The following is an 8,198-nucleotide window of genomic DNA, read 5'->3' on the forward strand; positions in this document are numbered from 1 at the left end:
TAGTGAGGAGTGACTGGTTATATACTACGGGAGTTGGGGAGGTAAAGACAAAAGGGAGGCCTCCAGAAGGACTCTGATGTGCTAAACAGAACTTTTTAAGATACCGGAGGCCTTCCTATTGTCAAGCTAAGGTTGTTTTTACTCTAGTAAGACATTAACTTTAGGATGGTAGGGGGTTCCTGGAGAAACTTTCTACTCTGTATTTGCCTCAAGTATTTGTCAATGGGATGCAGGTTATAAAGAAATTTAATTTTGCCTGCTATTTCCTTCTTGCCTTTGTTCCTTTGTTCCCACACCTATGGAGGAGAGGGTGATACTAAGGGCTCCAGGAAACTTGAGTCTATGGGTTTTTGGAGATTAGGCTACTGATAAGATTGCCTTTTTCTTGTAATTTACGAAGATATTTACAAACTGGTGGAGACCCTTGTCCCGGATGCCTGTGATCTCTATCAATTGACCATTTGTTTCCTTTCCTTTCCTTCGTTCTTGGGCAGCCAGCAGTGTCCGAGGAACATCACACATAGCCCACCTGGGAGTGGAGGGCAGTGCTATCTCATACTTTGCCTTCAGCTCGCCTTATGCCCCTTATCAATTGGAACCACAAGACAGAATTTGGGGTGGAATGAAAAACCAGTGGATGATCAGAGGTAAATCATGTTGTGACTTAGTCTGACTTGGTCTTCTTCCCTACTGATGGGTGTGTGAGGCATCTGTGGTTGGGTTGGAAACAGGTTGCTTGTCACAAACCTCTCTGACTACCTATAGTAGGGAATTCTTTTCCATCTACTATATAGGTATAGTACACACACACACACACACACACACGCACACATATTTCCATTTTATCAATACACATAGCCAGTGTTTTTATTGCCACATTTTCCTGCACTGCTGGTGCAGTGGGACAGGCGCCACACTGAGACTAAAAGTTCTAGAGAATTTTATCCCAGCTCTGTCTGATACAAGCTACATGTTCAAGGGCAAATCCATGCGAGTTCTGTAAATCTCAGTTTCCTGGGGTTGACTTGTTCTTGATGGCCCCTAATCACTATAAAATTCAGTAATCCTGATGGAGTTTTAGAGTGGTGATGGTCCGGAGCCAACGACCAAGGAAGAATTCTTGAGATGTCTTCGCTGCAAAAAAGTGATTTTATTAAAGCACGGGAACAGGACCCGGGAGCACGAAAAGCTGCACTGGGGACCATGAGGGGATACTGATTATGTATTTGGGAGCTGGGGAGGTAAAGTCAACAGGAAGTTCCAAAGGTATTTCCCTATGCTAAAGAAGACTCACAGGATACTGGAGGTCTACCTATTGTCAAGCTAAGCTTGTTTTCCCCTCCAGCAAAGGATTACCATTAAGACAATAGGGATTTCCTGGAGAAATGTTATACTCTGTATTGGCCTCAAGTATTTGCCAATGGGCTGCAGGTTATACAGAAATTTCATTTTATTTGCCATTTCCCTTCTGCCTTTGTTTCCCACATCCATCCTATGATTGCATCATCAGGTAATTTTTTTTTTTTCTCCCAAATACTGATAGCTTAGCCTGGAGACTTTTAGGAGATTTCAAATGACATTCTGAGTTTGAATAGAGCAAGAACCCCCCACCTGACATGTAAGACCGGCTAGGTTTTTGAAGAGAAATAAATATTCATGTTAATCATGTTTATACCATGATAAAGATTGTGATTTTGTTTTTATTATTTATTATTATTTTGCATGCACATCAATGGGGACAAGAAAGTGGCTGAATAAAATGGCTACGTGAAGGTAATTAGGCACATTCAGATGAATGCTGTCACTTAGTATAAATCTCAGCATATCCCACTCATATCCTCTCTGATGACGTCAACTCGATTCAACTACATGTGAAATACATTGGTTCATAAGTTAAAAGACCAATTCACACTTGCTTACTATGAAGGGATGTTTTTGTTTTTGTTGTTCAGTTGCTCACTTTGTAGGTGGACGAGAATAGATGTTGATGGAGAACATAGTCTCACCTGGAGAAATCAGCAAGTATTTGCGGGAAATAGAAATAAAATGACAGGCAAATATGTACAAACACTAGGTTGCCACGCAAAGCCCCTTCTGCATCCTGTTTTCCCGTGTGGAATGGAAAAGAATCAGACTAGCAGACTATCATCAGTCAGTTTCTATCAACTGCTTTCAACAATTCTTAAACCCTCGCACCTCTTTCCTCTGTGAAGGATCTGGCAAACGAACCCAGCTGAGCAGGTAACAGTTCACTGGGAAAATCAACAAACATTCCCCAAACAAGCTCTACTATTTCATTACCACACCTTCCCCACTTCTGTTTATCCTCCAGACCCAGGGTTTTGAAGTACAGTAAGGGTGACCCATTGTTTTCAGGAGCGAGGAAGGGAAGGGACCGACTGAATGATGGAGCAAGGGTGACTGCTATAAGGTAAAGCATGGAGACAAAGTCCTGTCTGTGTTATTGTCCCTCCAATGATAATTTCCTGCCTGCTACGAGGGAAAACAAGGACCTCAGATATTCTCAGAAAGCCTCCAAGCAGTTTGGGAGAAAATAACTTGAACCAAGAAATAGTGGTAAGGTTAATTTTGTTTGGAGAAAACCCCAACAGAATAAATAAAACCTTCTTTGCTTACTTTAGAGGTATGTTGCCATTTGATTGTGTTTAGTGCAAACGGCAACCGTTAGGAAACAACATATAGATCCAATCTATTAACATAGCCGTAGGAGAGCTTCAAATGAGCCTACTGAAAGACTTTACTAAATGAAATACTTTGCATATTAGCAGCAAATCTGCACCTCCTTCGTTGCTGAGGAAAGGTACTTACACATAGGGAATGCTACCTGGAGAGATGGGTTAATGTTTGCAAACAAGCACTTATAAGCAAAGAGCTTTCAAAGAGATGTTGCAAACCTGGCCAGCCTTCCCAAGAGCCTCTTCTTGGCCAGCCTCTTGGCACTGTTCCTTCTAGGGCAGGGGTCCAGTTCATGTCTCCGTTGGCTCCCTTGGTATCTCAGTCTCCATCAATGGTCCCACAACCCCAAACATCCGCGTACGCACACACGCAAACATACACACACGCAAGAACCCCCCCCCACACACACACACCCTTATGTGAATATCAAATAGAGATCTTTTATGAATACGCACATCCCTTTAAAATAGGTACTTCTTGAGGCCATTCTAAATCATTAATCTCTGGAGAGATGATTCAGGTTTTGGTTCTACTCCACAGAAATTCTCTTTTCTGTATTCTTTGTATTGTTTGGGATATGTCGTCTATAGTTTTGGAGCTGTATGGTTTTTAAACAGCATTATTGATGTTTAAACAGCATTATTTATATATTATAAAATTCACCAATCTTAACAATACGAGGGAATGTGTTTGGACAAATGCATATAATCAAGTAGCCAACACCAGAGTGATGACATAGAATATTTCCATCACCCCAAAAGGTAACCTGGGCCCCTTTGGAATCACTGTGCTACTCCCACCCTCTGGCACTTGCAAACATATCTACTTTCTGTCCCTATAGTTTTACATTTTCTAGAATTTCATTGAATAGAATCATTGACTGTATAATCTCTTGTCTCTGGCTTCTTTCTCTTAGCATAATGCTTTCAAGATGCATCCACTCAGTTGATAGCATCAACAGCTAGTGTCTTTTTTTATGGCTGAATAGTGTTTTATCATATGTGCGTACCATGATTTGTATATTCATTCACCAGATGATGGCCATTTGGGTTGTTTCCACTTTCTGACTACTGTGAATAAAGCTCCCCTGAAAATTAGACCCCAAGTCTTTATGTAAACATGTTTCATTTCTTGGGGTAAATGACTAAGAATGGGATGGTTGAATCCTAGAGCAATATGTATAACTTTATAAGGGACTATCAAAGTGTTTCCAAAGTGATTTATACATTCTGGATTCCTATCAGCACTATAAAATGGTTCTTACTGCCCTATAATCTTGATGTGATCAGGCTTTTTTATTTTAGCTATTCCAATAGGTATGTAGTGGTTTATTATTGTGGGTTTAGTTTGCATTTTCCTAAAGATTCTGGTCATCTTTTCATGTGTTTATTGGTCATTTTATTTTATTTTATTTTATTTTTTTGAGAAATGTCTGTTCAAATCTTTGGCTTTTTAAATATATTTTTTCTTTCTTATTGATTTATAAGTGTTCTTTATATATTCTGGATAGGACTCCTTTATCAGATATATGTTTTGCCACTATTTTCTTCCAGTCTGTGACTTGTCTTTTAATAGTTTTAAGTTCAACAAAGTCCAATTTATCAATTTTTTTTCTTTTATGGTTAGTCTTCTCTCTGCATGAATTAATATTACTCTATGTAGGTTTGCGAAGATTTTTCCGAAGATAATGTTTATAAATTTTATAGTTTCAGTTCTTACATTTAATTCTATGATCCAATTAGAAATAATGTGTGTACTTTCTCCAAAAATGCATTTATTCAGAAGTGAATTGCTTAATTTCCAAATATTCGGGGGTTTTCCAGATATTTTTCTGTTACTGATTTCTACTTTAATTCTGTTTTGCTCAAAACATATATGATTTATGTTTTCAAATATTTTAAAGTTGTTGAGACTTGTCATCCAAAATATGTCTATAATTGCCAATATCTGTGTCCATTTAATAATTTATCTTGAGCTCCTGATAAGACATCAATTATATCAATTTCATCAATAGTGTTGCTCAAGTGTTCTATATTTTTACAGTTTTTTTGTCAATTTTTTCTATTAGTTACTGTGAGCTAAATGTTGATAACTAACGATAAATATAGTTTTTTTTTTTTCTTTCCATTCTATTAGTTTTGGCTTTACACATTTTGAAGCTCTGTTATTAGGTGCATATCCATTTAAAATTATTATGTCTTCTTGAGTATTAATTTCTTTATGAGTATAAATATCCCACTTAATCCCATGTAATATATATGTCCTTTTGCAGTTAAGATATATCAAGTGTTTGCTTTTTTTTAAATATACACAATCTGATTTCTATTTGCATTATTTATATTATTGACCCTTAAAGTAATTATCATTATGCCCCCTTTAAATATTCCTTCTTGCTGAATGTTTCCTATGTACCTATCTGCATATTGTTCCTCTTTTTCTTTTTTCTTTAGTTATATCCCTGTATTTTTATGTTTCTGATTGTTCTAGAATTTACAATATGAATCTTTAATTTTTTGTGGTCAGTATTTGAATAATATAATGCTACTTTACATATAGTGTGCTTGCCTTAAATTAGAATATTTCCACTTACCCATATTATTGTAAATGTGTAATTGTTTTCACATATAGTTGCTGTTTTCTTTGAAACTGTCCATGGTCTTTTAAAGATATCTAAAAGTGAGGAGGGACACCTGGGTGACTGAGTCAGTTAAGCTTCTGACTCGGCTCAGATCATCATCTTAAGGTTTATGAATTCAAGCCACAAATTGGGCTCTGTGCTGACAGCTCAGAGCCTGGAGCCTGCTTCAGATTCTGTGTCTCCCTCTCTCTGCCCTTCCCCTGCTCGTGCTGTCTCTCTCTCTCAAAAATAAACAAACATTAAAAAAATTTAAAAAAATATCTACAAGTGAGGAAAATTTCTTCTTCTTTTTATCATTTTATTCACTATTTTCATGACTTTTAATCTTTTTGTGTGTAGATACATATTTCCATTTGGTATCATTGTTGTTCTACTTTAAGAACATGTTTCATTTGTTGTAATGTGGGTCTGAAAAGGAATAATTATAAATTACTGAGTTGGTAATACATGAATAAGTACAATGTATGGTTAAGAAAACACAAGTTTGAGGAGAGGAGAATTTTAAATATTCTATCATTTTCCTATTATGTGTGAAGTGGCAAAAGATCACTTTAAGGTTGACTATGATAAATTAAAGATGTACAATATAAACCCTAGAGCAAACACTAAAATAAAACAAATTATAGTCATAGCTACTAAGCCAGAAAAGGAGAAAAAATTAAATCATAATTAATATTCATTCCAAAATAACAGGAAAAAAATTTAAGAAGTAAAAAAAGGACAATAGATCAAATAAAAAGCAAATACCATGATGCAAGATTTAAATTCAGCTAGCTATATCAATTATTGTGTTAAATTATTTGATCTATACATCATAATTAATGGAGGAGACTGTCAAACTAGATACAGAAAGCAAGACCTGACTATGAGGTGTCTACAAGAAAACTATTTTAAATATAAAGATACCAATGGTTAATATAAAGTACCAAATAAGATACTCTGGCCCACTTTTGTCCCAAATAATACTGGAAAGGCTATATTAAATAACATCAGACAATGTAGATTTCAGAGCAAAACATATGAGTAATAATAAACACAGTTTTATGATTATAATGGAGTCATATCAAGAGGACATAACAATCCTGGATATGTATACATTAACAGAAGTAATCCAAATATAAGAAGCAGAAAATGAGAAAAGTACAAGGAAAAATAGACAAATCCATAATTGGAGTCTGAGATTTAAGCCCTTGTGTCTCCAATAATTACAACAACAACAACAACAGCAAGAACAACAAACCCAGAAAGCATGTGAAGATAATCAAATTGGCCTAATAGACAATTATAGAACAATGAACACAACAGCAGGATACACACTTGCTTTTTTCACGTGCACATAAAATATTCACCAACATAAACCATATTCTGTGTCATAAAACCAGTCGCAATAAATTTCAAAAAATTTGGATTAGTAAAGAACTTTTTACAGCCCACACTGAAATTAGATTAGGAATTATTCCCAAATATCTGAAAACCAAAGCACATACTTCTAGATAACCCATGGGTCAAATTAAAAAAAAATATAGCTTGTTTTTAAACCAAGTGAAAATCAAAGTATACCATATAAAAAAATCGGAATGAGGGAGAGAAACTATAGTTCTCAATGCCCATGTAAGGAAAGAATAAGTTTTTATCAGTGATATCAGCTTCTAACTTTAGAATCAAGAGGGGAAATTGAGCAAATAAAACCAAAAGTAAACAAAAGAAAGGAAACAGTAATTATAAAAGGAAAATAGCTGAAATAAAAAAAATAAAAGGAGAAAATTGACAGAATCAAAGGGGCGTTGTTGAGAAGATCAATACAGTCAGCTTGCCTCCAGTCAGTCTGATCAGGGATAAAAAGGATTTGACAAAAATTAACAATATTATCTGTAATGGAAGTGGCATCATTACAGATCCCATGGATTAAAAGGATAATAAGAGAATATTATGAACAATTCTAGGCCAATATTTTAGACAACTTAGATGAAAATGGATAAATTCTTTCCTTCAAAGACACAAACTACCAGAGCTCTCACTACAATATGTAGATAATCTGTACCGCCTTAGATATATAAAAATTATCAAACTTGTAGTTAAAAACCTTTCCACGGAGAAATCTGCAAACACAGATGACTTTATTGGTGAAATTAAAAAGAAATGTTTTTCAGGAGAAAATAATACAAATTCTTCACAACTATTTTAGAATATTGGAGAAGAGAGAATTATTCCTAATTCATTCCATGATCCAAGATTAATCTGGTACCAAACCCAAAGACATTACAAGAAAGCAAATCTATTTTTAAAAAGTCACTTATAAACAAGGAATCAAACAAATGGAATTTTAGCACATGCAATTCAATAATATATAAAAAGCTTACCACGTCATAACTGTGTCGGATTTGTCCCAGGAAGGCAACGTTGATTCTACATTTGAAAAGCAATCAGGGCAAATCACCACATTAATAACCAAATAGGAATAACCATATAATCATCTCAACAGATCCTAAAAAGTTATTTAAAGAGCCAATATTACTTCTGATTAAAACATGAACTAATTAAATTGAGAAAAATAGGTTAGTTCTTCATCCACAAAACACCTACAGTTGACATTACACTCAGGTGGTGAAATACCAAAAGTCTTTCTTCGAAGATCAGAAATGAAGCAAGGATGTCCTCTCTCACCACTTCTATTGAACATTAGAAACTCCAGCCAGTGCGTTGCAGGCAGTAAAAAGAAAAGGCATGCAGATTGGAAAGGACAAAGTAAAACAGTTCTTATTCAGGTGACCTAATAATCTACATAAAAACTTAGAGAATCTACAAAAATGCTTCTAGAACTAATATATGAGTTTAGCAAGCTTACAGAATGTAAGATGAATGT

This window comes from Panthera leo, chromosome B2 (genome assembly GCF_018350215.1).
Source record: "Panthera leo isolate Ple1 chromosome B2, P.leo_Ple1_pat1.1, whole genome shotgun sequence".
Taxonomy (NCBI): Eukaryota; Metazoa; Chordata; class Mammalia; order Carnivora; family Felidae; genus Panthera; species Panthera leo.